Here is a 16,379-nt window from a genome sequence, read left to right on the forward strand (position 1 = left end):
GCAGGAGATGTCACCGGGGACTGTCGTGATCACAAAAGTTTAAAAAAGTTAAAGTTTCACCTCCTCCCCTAATGGATCGGATCCATGAGGGGAGGTGAAAATACTCACCCCCCCCCTCTTCCATGATGTCCCCCGGCAATCGGGGCCTGCCGTGGGCTTCTGCACATGTGCCAATGTGTCGCGCATGCGCAGAAGGCTGGAGAGCTCGGCAAATTCAAAATCTCCCTGCACCCCACAGTCAAAGATAGCCGAGTGCAGGGAGATGTCACCGGGGACTGCTGTATGTTTTGATCAGTGGTAATACACAGATCGGTCAAATGCATTGGATTACACAATTCCGCTCAAATTAGTGGGTACGCAGTTAGGCGCAGTACACGGCTGTACACAGGGCCATGGCCGGGCTCAAAGCTGGGATCCGCTGCGGGCCTCCACAAGCAGATTCCACATACGACCACGTGAGTCTGGTATTATTCGAACGGCTACCTGTAATACGTAATTTACAAGAAGATCCAGGAATGCTCGCCTTCCTGCAGTTCCAGGAGCAGCTTGTTGAGCGCCTTCTGTGTGAGACCACTACACCTCAGCAAGCTTACGAAGGCTCACAGAGCGCCACTTTTTACACCCCATCCCTGCCACTGGGGTCAAGAAATACCCTTCAAAAAAGCATGGGAGCAGGAGGGATACCTGGTTTTATTGCCCCATGTGCCCATCCCAACCAATCTCCCTAATTACCCTTTAAACATACCACGCAGTTTACATTATTACTTTTATCTAAGATTTAGGGAATGGCAAAAAATGAAGATGGGGGGATTATTTTAAGGGAGTCAATTTTTCTTCTGCCCAAGTGGGCAATGGGGCCTGGAATTTATTCAGTTGTGCCCTGAAATCTAACGGGTGTTCTCTCCATTATAGGCCTAGCCATGTGTCCTATAAGTAGATTGGGGCTACAGTCAGTATGTTTTTGAACACAGGACAAACAGAGGTGTCCATTTTGGGGTGAAAGTCTTCATTCATGTGTGTGCTGTGCAAAAAAACCTGTTTTTAATTTGACACAATTGCCAAAAAAATGATAATTGTAATTTTTTCCTTCCTTTTCTTTCCCAATACTGTGGGGTCAAAATACGCAGTACACCCCTTGATGAATTTGTTAAGGGGTCTAGTTTTAAAAATAGGTTTATTTGTGACAGTTATCCATTGTTTTGGCCGCTCACGGCCTCTACAGGTGTACTATGAGGCCTAAATCACCTTCAAGCAAAATTTCTGTTTTGAAAGCCAATGGCTGCTCCTTCATTTTGGGCCCCGTTGCGCATACAGACAGAAGATTATGGCCACAATGGGTATGTCTCTGAACACAGGACAAACAAGGGTATCCATTTCTTCATTCATATGTTGGTGTTAAAAAAAAGATGTTTTTAAAATGGCACAGTTGCCAAAAAATTGAAATCGAAATTTTTTCCTTCTGCTTTGCTTAGATTCATTCAAAAGCTGTAGGGTCAAAATACGCAGTACACCCCTAGATGAATTCGTTAAGGGGTTTAGTTTTCAAAATAGGGTCATTTGTGGCGGTTCTATATCATTTGGTCACTCAAAGGCTCCACAAGTGTGCTATGGGGCCTGAAACACCTTCAAGCAAAATTGTTCTAAAAGCCTCAGTTTGGGCCCCATTGTCTATACAGACATAATATTAGGGCCACAACGGGTATGTTTCTGAACAAAGGACAAACAGGGGCTCTTCAAATGTGCGTCCAAAATAAGGTAAACAGATGGAAATGTATATCTTATCAAAAATTTGTACAGCATGTTTGCACATATTTGATATATTACAATTGAAAATGTGAAGAAATGACAATTTTTTAAAAGTTTCCCAATTTTGGTGCTTTTAATAAATATACACAAATTCTATCTGATTATTTTTACTACCTAAATGAAGTACAATATGAGGCAGAAAAACAATGCCAGAATCACTGGGATATGTAAAACTTTTACGGAGGTATTCTATGTAAGGGCTCCTGCACACGGCCATGGTTGCGCACACAAAAGCTGTGCACGCTAAACACAGAGAATAAAACATATTGATTTTAATGGATTTGTTCTCATAGGCGTGTTTTGCACGCACATTTTCTCGGTGCGCAAAAAAAAAAAAAAAAGGACTTTCTCTATGGGAGGTGTACAAATATGCAAGGGTAAGAGTGAAACACTGCGCAAAATGCACGCAAAGAAGATAGTCGGACCTTATTAGGCTTTAATAGCCAATCAATTCCATGGAAAGGGTGTGTGAACTGGCCCAGAGTGCGCAAATATTACAGTAATATGTGCTGAGATGTGCGCAACAGTCTGATTACATGGCTCTTTGTGCAAATATGCTGTGCTGCAGCAAGTGTATCTGAGCAAACATCTGAAGGAGCCCTTACTAGTAAATTTCAAAAGCTGATTTTTATTTAATATGTTTTTATTAAACATTTTTCAAATTAAACAGGATCTCCGTTCACATACAGGGTTTGCAGTAATGATCATGCATTTATATTAGGCTGTCTGTCAGATTGCATAGTACAAAAGTATTAGGATATACTTCCATCAGTAAGTCCATTATGGCTTTTAAAATTACTTTCCTTTGAGTTTCTGCCCCAGTATGTGCGGAAAAGGGGGGTGGGGGGAGAGGAAAGGGAGGGTAGAAGGTAGGGGGTGGGTGTAAGGTTAGGAGCCTTGTCTTGTGGAAAATCTGTTTTATTTCGACAAGTTTTATCGAGCATCTTTCCATTGAGCAGGGTTTCTGCTTACACCCAGGACATGCACTAAGGGAATACATTTTTATACGGAGCTGTACACATTATTACATCATAGGGTTACATATTATATTTTTTGTCAAGACAGCTACCGCTTCTTTCCAGATTTCTATTTTTCTCCTTTTCCCTTAGCGTACACAGGGAGGGGTGGGGGATCGAAGAATCAAGGTAGTGGGGGGTTGTGGGGAGGGGTGGGGGTGGGGAAACATATGTAGGGGTCACATTACTTAACCCACTACAGTAACATCCTTGAAAATAAACAATTTTGACACCTGATACATTACGAAATCGGTTTCTTACATTCAAAAGCTGATTTTTTAAAGGACTCTTTCAGTTCTTAAATGGATTTTAGGAATCTATATATTAGAAACACCCATGAATCCCCATATTTTAAAAACTGCACCCCTCAAAGTATTCAAAACAGCATTTAGAAAGTTTATAAACCCTGTAGATGTTCCACAGGAATTAGTACTTGATCAGAAAGGTCAACTTCTTCCATGTACCTATTGTAGTCAAGGACTCAGTCTGGCTTGGGGGTCTCTATACTGGTCACTGGTACTGGACAAGGGGTATTGCTACGGGTATGTATTGTGTAAAATATTCCTCTTGTCCTTATACTTGGCACTTAATACGTTGCTGCTGCATAGTACCCTGCTCTCACACTTCCTTAGAATTTGCCCAAGCAATGACTTACGGGGGCTTTTCTGTTTATTTCTAATAGTTCCACGTGTCACAGTTTTTTTGGAAGCAAAGCTCTGGATTAGGTGAACACTGGTGTAAAAATTATCCAGGTACAAGTGATAACTCTGCTCCAGCAGTGGGGGCACCAATTCCTATATGATTTCCTGCAATTCCCAAGAGAGTAAGGGGGGGGGGGGGATTTTTGGGACTCAATTCTGGTGTCCTTCCTTTCTTTGGGGGTGTAGTGTAAAATATCCCTGCTCCAATAGGCCCTAATGTTCAGCTTCTTTAATAGCCCCATAAATAATGCAATGCCTCCAAATTTTGCGATTTCTGATGCATTCACGGGGGTCAACTTGTGGGGTTTTGCAAAACTGGAGTTGGGTTTTTCTTGGATGAAATTCTGGGCATATAAATTGGTCTGGGTAACAATGTCGGAAGTAAAGTCATCCAAAAAAACACCAAACTTATAAAGTCCACTCCCTCTGCACCCTGCTGTATTAAATTGTACCCCTAAGTTTCCTAAGTAAAATCAAGGATCTGGGGTCTGAAATTTTCTGTGGTAATCCATTGAGCATCAGATGAATCTGGGTCCTCTGAAGTGGCATTGGACATCTTCTCAGGGGTACAGGTTCAGACTCACTTGGTGAAGAGGATGATGCCATAAACGTTGGGTCATCCTCACTACCGTAGCTGATACTGACTAAGATGCAATAACTGTGTAAGCCGCTTCCACAATTACTGATTTGCTGCTAACTATGTTAGCAGCCATCATTACAGTTTCACTATGATTGCCACCCTGGTGACACTTTAAGCACAAGACGTAAGTTTACACCCTGTTGCAATAAGTGCCATGCCCCCTTGACAAAAACTTGTGTCCTGTGTCATTGAGAAATTAAAGGGGTTTTCTGGGACTACACTATTAATGACCTATCCTCAGGATAGGTCATCGATAATTGATTGACTGGGGTCGTCTGCTCAGGATTCCTATCGATCATTTGATTGAAGAGGTTGCAAAACTTGGGTGAGTCCTGTGGCCTCTTCTCGGGACTATGACATCACTTCAATCCGTCACACAGCCTGAGAGCAGCTCAGTCCCAATCAAGTGCATTGGACTGAGCTGCAATGCGAGGCACAGACACCATCCAATGTACAATGCTGTGCCTTGTATGGACTGAAGTGACATGGTTCTCACCCGAGCACTGCTGTCACTTCAATCAGCTGATCTGTGGGGATTCTGAGTGGCGGATCCTCTCTGATCAACTATTGATCGTCTATCCTGAGAATGTTATCAATAGTTATGGCCTGGAAAACCCCTTTATCAACAAACAATGAAGTGATTGGGGACAGCAGAGAAGCTGTAAGCAACATACAATCAGCTTTTCATTGGCTGATAACATGTAGTTTCCAATCAGCAGAGATTGGAATAAAGATTATAACTTTGTAAGGGAGAGAGAGGTAGAAAGTTGTATACAATGTGTGTAATAAAACTGTTTATTGTGCAGATAAAACTACATTCACATGTACACTTTATTAATCATCTTTGTGGCGTGGTGTTATCATACAGCAGTGGTGGCGAACCTATGGCTCGCGTGCCAGAGGCGGCGCGCAGAACTCTCCCTGCTGGCACACACCGCCATCAGATGCTCACCACGGCAGGGGCCGTGGCTCCCCTGCCAGTATTTACTCAGCTAGCAATTATTTCGACATTCCATCCCAAGGGTCCAATTGGAGTACTGGCGTCATGCGTGACAAAACAGGCCTTCCTGTAAGCATACTACGTTCGTCCCCTGGGTCACTGCATAACCCCGACCAGAGCACCTTTGGCGCCACTCTTGGGCGAGACCATAGAGCCACCCGTGACAATCTTTTTGCAAAACCTCGTGGTCTCCCTTACTTTGGTGTGCTTTGGCTCGACCACTGCACTAACACAGTCTGTGGTGCAGCAGAAATTCCTTTTATGGTGCTAACATTATCTCTTTAGAAAGTTCCCAAGGAGCATGCTCAATTCTGTTTGGAGAAGCCATCTTGGTGCTCCCTTTTGAAGCCTAGTACAGCCTCTAGGGGATCCCTTTCACATATGTTACTGTATAGGCACACAGCGGTATACATCTGGAGTATATAGTCAGCAGTATTAATGCAAACAGTCCTAGATCGAACCTACCTGCACCAACATCTATAAAATCTGCATTTGAGTCACATTGATGCCAGCTTTTCTGCCTACAGTTACATAGCTTTGCCAAAATATGAGACTGTAGTTTTTTCAAATGCAGCGCCCAAGTGAGATGCGCCAAAGTGGGGGAGACCACGGGGATTACAAGATGAATGTCATGGGTGGCTCTGCAATCTCACCCAACATTGGTGGCAATAGAAGTCCTACTCGGTTGCACCACAGTGGTACAGATGATGGATAGTTTTCCTACAGTGGTCTGTCAAGTAATGCAAGTACTTAATCCGGGACTGTAAGTGTAAATGGCGGAAAATAACTTGATACGAGTACTGGTAGCGTTTGTTTAGTAAACTGGAAGAGCACAGTTTTACTGAAGCTTTTACTTGAGAACACAATTTAATAATGGCAGTCTTGCAGATGTTTGGCAGAGCAATTGATTAAGCAGTAGAATAACATGTTTGAAATACAGTTGAATTTTGAATGAACAGAGTCTCTTCTTCAATACTCTCTCCCTAACTATCTCTAGAAGTAACACAGTAGAAATTCCCACATGCCTAGTCATCTGTTGGACTTACTAGAAGTTGGTGACACAGTTATTAGAGTTGAGATGTGACAAAGGACCACTTGACTATCCCTGGCTTTGACTTCACTGGGTGTTGTGTAAACTCACTGTTTTTAGTGGAATGGGTCCCAATTTCTCTCCTCCTCAATGCTGGTAGTCTATGGAGTTGATTAATCCTAGCTTCCCTGCAGGAAATATTAGCTTCCCTGCGTGTTGTAGCTGCTCGCTCTGCTGACCTCCGACGACTCTCTAAGCAGACTCTCCTGCAGACTGCTACTGACTCCTCCTTCACGTCCTGTCATGTTCCTGCACTTTTTCTCTACTCCTCAGAATACTGGCTCACTGTGTAGTTTGCCACTCTGAGCTCTGACCATACCCCTTGACTAATCAGTGAGGGCATGACATACAGCCAATAAGCAGTTAGCTGTTGCCAAGCTTTGAGCTTAGGCTGCCCGTCCACGGGCGTTCTTTTATTGCGTTTTACCATGGTGATAATCCAGCCACGGGGAATGCAGTGAACGCTTTCCATAGCGTTGCTATGGAAAGCGCAGCCCACCTTATTCCCCCGCCCCCTGGTGCGATTTACCAGATTCTCCGCGGTGAGCCTGTCAGATAGGCTTAGTGCGGAGAACCATCAACTGTCTCCGGTTTCCTCCCCTCCCCCCGGCGGTGGCTCTCGTGGCGGAGATCCGCCATGGGATTTCGCTACGCCAGTGGACAGACAGCCTTAGGGCGCCCACCCACTGGCGTTTGCGATTTTCGCGGTGTTTTTTGCCGCGTTTTCGCGGCGTTTTCGCGGCTTTTCCATTAATTTCCATTGACTTTCATGGGTGCATTAGGAGAAAAATAAGGACACATATGCAACTGACAGTTCCTATGTTAAAAAACGCAACGCAACGCAAAACGCCAGTGGACAGGAGTACATTCAATTCTAATTGCTCTGCAGGAAAAACGCAAAACGCAAAGAAAAAAAAATCGCCAGTGGGTGGGCGCCCTTAGGAAGAAGGGGGAAACAAGATTTCTCTGATGTAAGTCATTTTCTGTGTCTCCTGGAAACAGATAGCAAAGTGTGACAGGACTATGACTGTGTGGCTATTTTGAAGGACCCTGTGGGCCACTACACAAAGACTTCTTACTTTTACAATAAAGAATGACAAAAACAATGGGGCATACTTACTTAGACCAGGGTTTCATACACTGGTCTATATAAACTGTGTCTCATCTGGTGGCACCTCCATGCGCCAGATGAAAACCTAAGCTGGCATAGGTTTTTGCTATAATTTAAGACAGTTTCTGGCATATGGGAAATGTATGGGCCTTGCACACCCCCAAGCCACACCCAATTTTTGAAAAAGTGGCAGGGTGCAGCATAAATACCCAAGAACTTTTGGCCACTACAATTCTGGCATCCAGGGCTTAATAAATAGGCTACAAAGTTGTTATGAAGTAAACTCAGTCCTTTCAGAAATACCTTTTGATCCTTAGTAGAGATGAGCGAACGTACTCGTCCGAGCTTGATACTCGTTCCAGTATTAGCATGTTCGAGATGCTCGTTACTAGAGGCGAGCACCACGCGATGTTCGAGTTACTTTCACTTTCATCTCTGAGACGTTAGCGCGCTTTTCTGGCCAATAGAAAGACAGGGAAGGCATTACAACTTCCCCCTGCGACGTTCAAGCCCTATACCACCCCCCTGCAGTGAGTGGCTGGTGAGATCAGGTGTCACCCGAGTATATAAATCGGCCCCTCCCGCGGCTCGCCACAGATGCATTCTGGCAGAGATCAGGGAAAGTGCTGCTGATGCCAGAGCTGCTATAAGGCCTTAGTCACACGGGCGTTTTTTCACGCGATTTGCGCATCGCATGACGGATGCGCATGCGCAAATCGCGTGACCGGCGCCGAAAAATCGGCCCAAAAATCGCCCGAAAATCTGCTCCTAGCCGCGTTTCATTAGAAACGGGCCGGAGCTGTCCAGCGCATTGCATTCAATGGAGCCGGCAATACAGCGGCTCCATTGAATGCAAGCGCTGCGGGCGTGCGCGGGGTTAATTGTCGGGAAGGGGTTAAATATATAACCCCTTACCTGCAATGCATCCTTAAATGTGAAAAAATAAAAAAAAAGGATGTACTCACCTGCTCCCGGCAGCTGGAGATCCCGGCGGTCGGCCTGCAGTGGGTGTGAAGGAGGTGTGACTCAGGCTTGCCCCTGATTGGCTCAGCGCTGAGCCAATCAGAAGCAAGTCTCAGTCACACCCATTCATGAATTCATGAATGGGTGTGACTGAGCTCAGCCTCTGATTGGCTCAGGCTGAGCCAATCAGGGGCAAGCCTGAGTCACACCTCCTTCACACCCACTGCAGGCCGACCGCCGGGATCTCCAGCTGCCGGGAGCAGGTGAGAACATCCTTTTTTTTTATTTTTTCACATTTAAGGATGCATTGCAGGTAAGGGGTTATATATTTAACCCCTTCCCGACAATTAACCCCGCGCACGCCGGCAGCCCATTGCTTTCAATGGAGCGGCTGTATTGCCGCTCCATTGAATTCAATGGGCAAACATCGTTCTTCTCTGCCACAGCTGTTCCAGCTGTGGCAGAGAAGAATGATTTGTCTTCTATATGTTCTCAATGGGGTCGGCGCTGCTGCCGCCGGCCCCGTTGAGCGCATATAGAGAAGAGAACAGGAATCGCAGATCGCAGATAGGTGCGATCTGCGATTTCTGTTCTCTAATTTATCGGACGAGCGCATAAAAAGCGCTCATGTGTCCGATACCATTGCAAAGCAATGGTTTTAAAAAGTCGCCGGACGCATGCGCATGCGCAAATCGCGGCAATAAACGCCCGTGTGACTAAGCCCTAAGGAGAGCGTTAGGAGTGATTTTAGGCTTCAAAAACCCCAACGGTCCTTCTAAGGGCCACAACTGACCGTGTGCAGTACTGTTGAGGCTGCTTTTTGCAGTGTTGCACATTTTTTTTTGTATATCAGCCGTGCAGAGCATTGGGTCCAGAGCATTGCGTCCTGCAGTAATTTTACATAGTCCACGGCCAGTAGTGGTGGTGAGGCAGGGACAGTGAAAGACATATCCAGTCTATATACGCAGTGGGCTTTTCCAAAAAAATTTGGGAAAAAAAATCTATTTGGGCTGCCTGTGACCGTCCTGACTGTACTGCGTCTCTGCTGGGGGTAGTTGTCCTAATTCATACGCAGCCAGCTAAGTGTTACAGCAGGCTTGTGCAAAATTCTTTCCTGCCTCTGCGTTGCCTCTTACATCACCGCTGTTATCCTGTCCAGAGTGAAACAGTCTGCAGTAATTTTATATAGTCCACGGCCAGTAGTGGTGGTGAGGCAGGGACAGTGAAAGACATATCCAGTCTATATACGCAGTGGGCTTTTCCAAAAAAATTTGGGGAAAAAAATCTATTTGGGCTGCCTGTGACCGTCCTGACTGTACTGCGTCTCTGCTGGGGGGTAGTTGTCCGAATTCATACGCAGCCAGCTAAGTGTTACAGCAGGATTGCGCAAAATTCTTTCCTGCCTCTGCGTTGCCTCTTACATCACCGCTGTCATCCTGTCCAGAGTGAAACAGTCTGCAGTAATTTTACATAGTCCACGGCCAGTAGTGGTGGTGAGGCAGGGACAGTGAAAGGCATATCCAGTCTATATATGCAGTGGGATTTTCCCAAAAAATTTGGGGAAAAAAATCTATTTGGGCTGCCTGTGACCGTCCTGACTGTACTGCGTCTCTGCTGGGGGTAGTTGTCCTAATTCATACGCAGCCAGCTAAGTGTTACAGCAGGCTTGCGCAAAACTCTTTCCTGCCTCTGCGTTGCCTCTTACATCACCGCTGTCATCCTGTCCAGAGTGAAACAGTCTGCAGTAATTTTACATAGTCCACGGCCAGTAGTGGTGGTGAGGCAGGGACAGTGAAAGACATATCCAGTCTATATACGCAGTGGGCTTTTCCCAAAAAATTTGGGAAAAAAAATCTATTTGGGCTGCCTGTGACCGTCCTGACTGTACTGCGTCTCTGCTGGGGGTAGTTGTCCTAATTCATACGCAGCCAGCTAAGTGTTACAGCAGGCTTGCGCAAAATTCTTTCCTGCTTCTGCTGTGCGTTCCGTAAGCGAAGTCAGCCTCCAACCACAGGCCAATAAGCGGCACATTTAATTACAGCGTTCTGTTTCTGCACTACTGGTAATACAGCATGCTGAGGGGTAGGACTAGAGGACGTGGACGCGGGCAAGGACGCGGAGGCCCAAGTCAGGGTGTGGGCACAGGCCGAGCTCCTGATCCAGGTGTATCGTAGCCGACTGCTGCGGGATTAGGAGAGAGGCACGTTTCTGGCGTCCCCACATTCATCTCACAATTAATGGGTCCACGCGGTAGACCTTTATTAGAAAATGAGCAGTGTGAGCAGGTCCTGTCGTGGATGGCAGAAAGTGCATCCAGCAATCTATCGACCACCCAGAATTCTGTGCCGTCCACTGCTGCAACTCTGAATCCTCTGGCTGCTGCTCCTCCTTCCTCCCAGCCTCCTCACTCCATTACAATGACACATTCTGAGGAGCAGGCAGACTCCCAGGAACTGTTCTCGGGCCCCTGCCCAGAATGGGCAGCAATGGTTCCGAATCCTTTCCCACCGGAGGAGTTTGTCGTGACCGATGCCCAACCTTTGGAAAGTTCCCGGGGTCCGGGGGATGAGGCTGGGGACTTCCGGCAACTGTCTCAAGAGCTTTCAGTGGGTGAGGAGGACGATGACGATGAGACACAGTTGTCTATCACTCAGGTAGTAGTAATTGGAGTAAGTCCGAGGGAGGAGCGCACAGAGGATTCGGAGGAAGAGCAGCAGGACGATGAGGTCACTGACCCCACCTGGTTTGCTACGCCTACTGAGGACAGGTCTTCAGAGGGGGAGGCAAGTGCAGCAGCAGGGCAGGTTGGAAGAGGCAGTGCGGTGGCCAGGAGTAGAGGCAGGGCCAGACCGAATAATCCACCAACTGTTTCCCAAAGCGCCCCCTCGCGCCATGCCACCCTGCAGAGGCCGAGGTGCTCAAAGGTCTGGCAGTTTTTCACTGAGAGTGCAGACGACCGACGAACAGTGGTGTGCAACCTTTGTCGCGCCAAGATCAGCCGGGGAGCCACCACCACCAACCTCACCACCACCAGCATGCACAGACATATGATGGCCAAGCACCCCACAAGGTGGGACGAAGGCCGTTCACCGCCTCCGGTTTGCACCGCTGCCTCTCCCCCTGTGCCCCAACGTGCCACTGAGATCCAACCCCCCTCTCAGGACACAGGCACTACCGTCTCCTGGCCTGCACCCACACCCTCACCTCCGCTGTCCTCGGCCCCATCCACCAATGTCTCTCAGCGCACCGTCCAGCCGTCGCTAGCGCAAGTGTTGGAGCGCAAGCGCAAGTACGCCACCACGCACCCGCACGCTCAAGCGTTAAACGTGCACATAGCCAAATTTATCAGCCTTGAGATGCTGCCGTATAGGGTTGTGGAAACGGAGGCTTTCAAAGGTATGATGGCGGCGGCGGCCCCGCGCTACTCAGTTCCCAGTCACCACTACTTTTCCCGATGTGCCGTCCCAGCCCTGCACGATCACGTCTTCCGCAACATTGTACGCGCCCTCACCAACGCGGTTACTGCCAAGGTCCACTTAACAACGGACACGTGGACAAGCACAGACGGGCAGGGCCACTATATCTCCCTGACGGCACATTGGGTGAATTTAGTGGAGGCTGGGACAGAGTCAGAGCCTGGGACTGCTCACGTGCTACCCACCCCCAGAATTGCGGGCCCCAGCTCGGTGGTGGTATCTGCGACGGTGTATGCTTCCTCCACTAAACCACCCTCCTCCTCCTCCTACGCAACCTCTGTCTCGCAATCAAGATGTGTCAGCAGCAGCACGTCACCAGTAGCTGGTGTCGCGCGGCACGGCAGCACAGCGGTGGGCAAGCGTCAGCAGGCCCTGCTGAAACTACTCAGCTTAGGAGAGAAGAGGCACACGGCCCACGAACTTCTGCAGGGTCTGACAGAGCAGACCGACCGCTGGCTTGCGCCACTGAGCCTCCAACCGGGCATGGTCGTGTGTGACAACGGCCGTAAACTGGTGGCGGCTCTGCAGCTCGGCAGCCTCACGCACATGCCATGCCTGGCCCACGTCTTTAATTTGGTGGTTCAGCGCTTTCTGAAAAGCTACCCACGCTTGTCAGACCTGCTCGGAAAGGTGCGCCGGCTCTGCGCACATTTCCGCAAGTCCCACACGGACGCTGCCACCCTGCGCACCCTGCAACATCGGTTTAATCTGCCAGTGCACCGACTGCTGTGCGACGTGCCCACACGGTGAAACTCTACGCTCCACATGTTGGCCAGGCTCTATGAGCAGCGTAGAGCTATAGTGGAATACCAATTCCAACATGGACGGCGCAGTGGGAGTCAGCCTCCTCAATTCTTTACAGAAGAGTGGGCCTGGTTGGCAGACATCTGCCAGGTCCTTGGAAACTTTGAGGAATCTACCCAGGTGGTGAGCGGCGATGCTGCAATCATTAGCGTCACCATTCCTCTGCTATGCCTCTTGAGAAGTTCCCTGCAAAGCATAAAGGCAGACGCTTTGCGCTCGGAAACAGAGGCGGGGAAAGACAGTATGTCGCTGGATAGTCAGAGCACCCTCATGTCTATATCTCAGCGCGTTGAGGAGGATGAGGAGGAGGGGGAGGAGGATGAGGAGGAGGGGGAAGAGACAGCTTGGCCCACTGCTGAGGGTACCCATGCTGCTTGCCTGTCATCCTTTCAGCGTGTATGGCCTGAGGAGGAGGAGGAAGAGGAGGATCCTGAAAGTGATCTTCCTAGTGAGGACAGCCATGTGTTGCGTACAGGTACCCTGGCACACATGGCTGACTTCATGTTAGGATGCCTTTCTCGTGACCCTCGCGTTACACGCATTCTGGCCACTACGGATTACTGGGTGTACACACTGCTCGACCCACAGTATAAGGAGAACCTTTCCACTCTCATTCCCGAAGAGGAAAGGGGTTCGAGAGTGTTGCTATACCACAGGACCCTGGCGGACAAGCTGATGGTAAAATTCCCATCCGACAGCGCTAGTTGCAGAAGGCGCAGTTCCGAGGGCCAGGTAGCAGGGGAGGTGCGGAGATCGAGCAGCATGTACAGCCCAGGCAGTGCAACAGTCTTTAAGGGCCTGGACAGCTTTATGGCTCCCCAGCAAGACTGTGTCACCGCTCCCCAGTCAAGGCTGAGTTGGCGGGAGCACTGTAAAAGGATGGTGAGGGAGTACGTAGCCGATCGCACGACCGTCCTCCGTGACGCCTCTGCCCCCTACAACTACTGGGTGTCGAAGCTGGACACGTGGCCTGAACTCGCGCTGTATGCCCTGGAGGTGCTTGCTTGTCCTGCGGCTAGCGTCTTGTCAGAGAGGGTGTTTAGTGCGGCTGGGGGAATCATCACAGATAAGCGTACCCGCCTGTCAACCGACAGTGCCGACAGGCTTACACTCATCAAGATGAACAAAGCCTGGATTTCCCCAGACTTCTCTTCTCCACCAGCGGACAGCAGCGATACCTAAACAATATGTAGGCTGCACCCGCGGATGGAAGCATTGTTCTCTATCACCATCAAAAACGTGGACCTTTTAGCTTCATCAATCTGTGTATAATATTCATCCTCCTCCTCCTGCTCCTCCTCCTGAAATCTGACGTAATCACGCCGAACGGGCAATTTTTCTTAGGCCCACAAGGCTCAGTCATATAATTTTTGTAAACAATTTTTATACGTTTCAATGCTCATTAAAGCGTTGAAACTTGCACCTGAACCAATTTTTATTTTAACTGGGCTGCCTCCAGGCCTAGTTACCAATTAAGCCACATTAACCAAAGCGATTAATGGGTTTCACCTGCCCTCTTGGTTGGGCATGGGCAATTTTTCTGAGGTACATTAGTACTGTTGGTACACCAATTTTTTGGGGCCCTCGCCTACAGTGTAATCCAAATAATTTTTTGCCCACCTGCATTAAAGCTGACGTTACATCAGCTGTGCTGGGCACTGCAATGGGATATATTTATGTACCGCCGGTGGGTTCCAGGGAGCCACCCATGCTGTTGGTCCACACGGAGTTGTAACTGCATGTGTCCACTTCTAAAGAACCCCAGTTGAATGGGGCATGCAGTGTGGGCTGAAGCCCACCTGCATTAAACATGACATTACCTCAGCTGTGATGGGCAATGCAATGGGATATATTTATGTACCGCCGGTGGCTTCCTGGCACCCACCCATGCTGTGGGTCCACAGGGAGTTGTAACTGCATGTGTCCACTTCTAAAGAACCCCAGTCTGACTGGGGCATGCAGTGTGGGCCGAAGCCCACCTGCATAAAACATGACATTACCTCAGCTGTGCTGGGCACTGCAATGGGACATATTTATGTACCGTCGGTGGGTTCCAGGGAGCCACCCATGCTGTCGGTCCACACGGAGTTGTAACTGCATGTGTCCACTTCTAAAGAACCCCAGTCTGACTGGGGCATGCAGTGTGTGCCGAAGCCCACCTGCATTAAACATGACATTACCTCAGCTGTGATGGGCACTGCAATGAAATATATTTATGTATCGCCGGTGGGTTCCAGGGAGCCACCCATGCTGTCGGTCCACAGGGACTTCACAATAGGGAGTTGTACCTGCCTGTGTCTATGAATTAAAAACCCCGGTCAGGTTGGGGCATGCAGTGTGGGCCGAAGCCCACCTGCATTTAATTTGACGTTTATAATCTGACATTTATGTACAGCCGGTGGGTTCCAGGGAGCCACCCATGCTGTGGGTGCACACGGAATTCCCATTGCGGAGTTGTACCTGCCTGTGACTATTTATAAAAAACCGCGGTCTGACTGGGGCATGCAGACACCCTGACAAAATGAATAGTGTGTGGCACATAGGTTCCCCATTGCTATGCCCACGTGTGCAGCTCCTGATGGCGGTGGCACAGGATTATATTTCTCATTGCTTCTGTACAGCATTGTGGACTTTTGCCCCGCCCCTTTTAAAGAGGGTCGCTGCCTAGCCGTGCCAACCCTCTGCAGTGTGTGCCTGCGGTTCCTCCTCATGGCAGACGCACTTATAAATAGACATGAGTGTGGCGTGGCATGAGGGCAGCTGAAGGCTGTGCAGGGACACTTTGGTGTGCGCTTTGGACACTGGGTCGTGCGGGGGGGGGGGGGGTTGGGCAGCATGTAACCCAGGAGAAGTGGCAGCGGAGTGTCATGCAGGCAGTGATTGTGCTTTGTTGGAGGTAGTGTGGTGCTTAGCTAAGGTATGCATTGCTAATGAGGGCTTTTCAGAAGTAAAAATTGTTGGGAGGGGGGGGCACTCTTGCCGCTATTGTGGCTTAATAGTGGGACATGGGAACTTGAGATGCAGCCCAACATGTAGCCCCTCGCCTGCCCTATCCATTGCTGTGTCGTTCCCATCACTTTCTTAAATTGCCCAGATTTTCACAAATGAAAACCTTAGCGAGCATCGGCGATATACAAAAATGCTTGGGTCGCCCATTGACTTCAATGGGGTTCGTTACTCGAAACGAACCCTCGAGCATCGCGAAAATTTCGTCCCGAGTAACGAGCACCCGAGCATTTTGGTGCTCGCTCATCTCTAATCCTTAGTGTTCAGTTAACCCTTTCCAATCCAATTATTTTTTCCCATATATTCTCTCCAGCTCCAAATAAATTGGAGCTGGGGAAAATGGGTGAGAAAAAATACATTTTCCCTGCACCCTCCTGAACTGAGGGTGCAGGTGCTCACTGCACCGTGGAGGGACCTGCTTACCTGTCAGGCATTTTCCGCTTTCTCCTTCTGCCTCCCGGCTCGGCGATCATGTGACCGCTGGGGTCAGGTGGTACCTGGCGGTCACATGATCGCCGTCCGGGAGACAGAAGGAGAACGCGCAAGACGCCGGTCAGGTAAGCAGGTCCCCTCACGGTACAGGCTTCCGGCTCGGAGTTCATGTGACCGCCGGGGGTCAGGTAACACCGGCGGTCACATGATCGCCGGCCAGCCGGCCGGAATCTCTATGCATTACATAGCGCTAATTGAGCGCTATGTAATGTGTAAAGGAGAAGGCAGAACGGGTTAAAAACCCTTTCTGACTTCTCCTAGGGGGTCCTCGATG

The sequence above is a fragment of the Eleutherodactylus coqui genome, chromosome 10 (genome assembly GCF_035609145.1).
Source record: "Eleutherodactylus coqui strain aEleCoq1 chromosome 10, aEleCoq1.hap1, whole genome shotgun sequence".
Classification (NCBI taxonomy): Eukaryota; Metazoa; Chordata; class Amphibia; order Anura; family Eleutherodactylidae; genus Eleutherodactylus; species Eleutherodactylus coqui.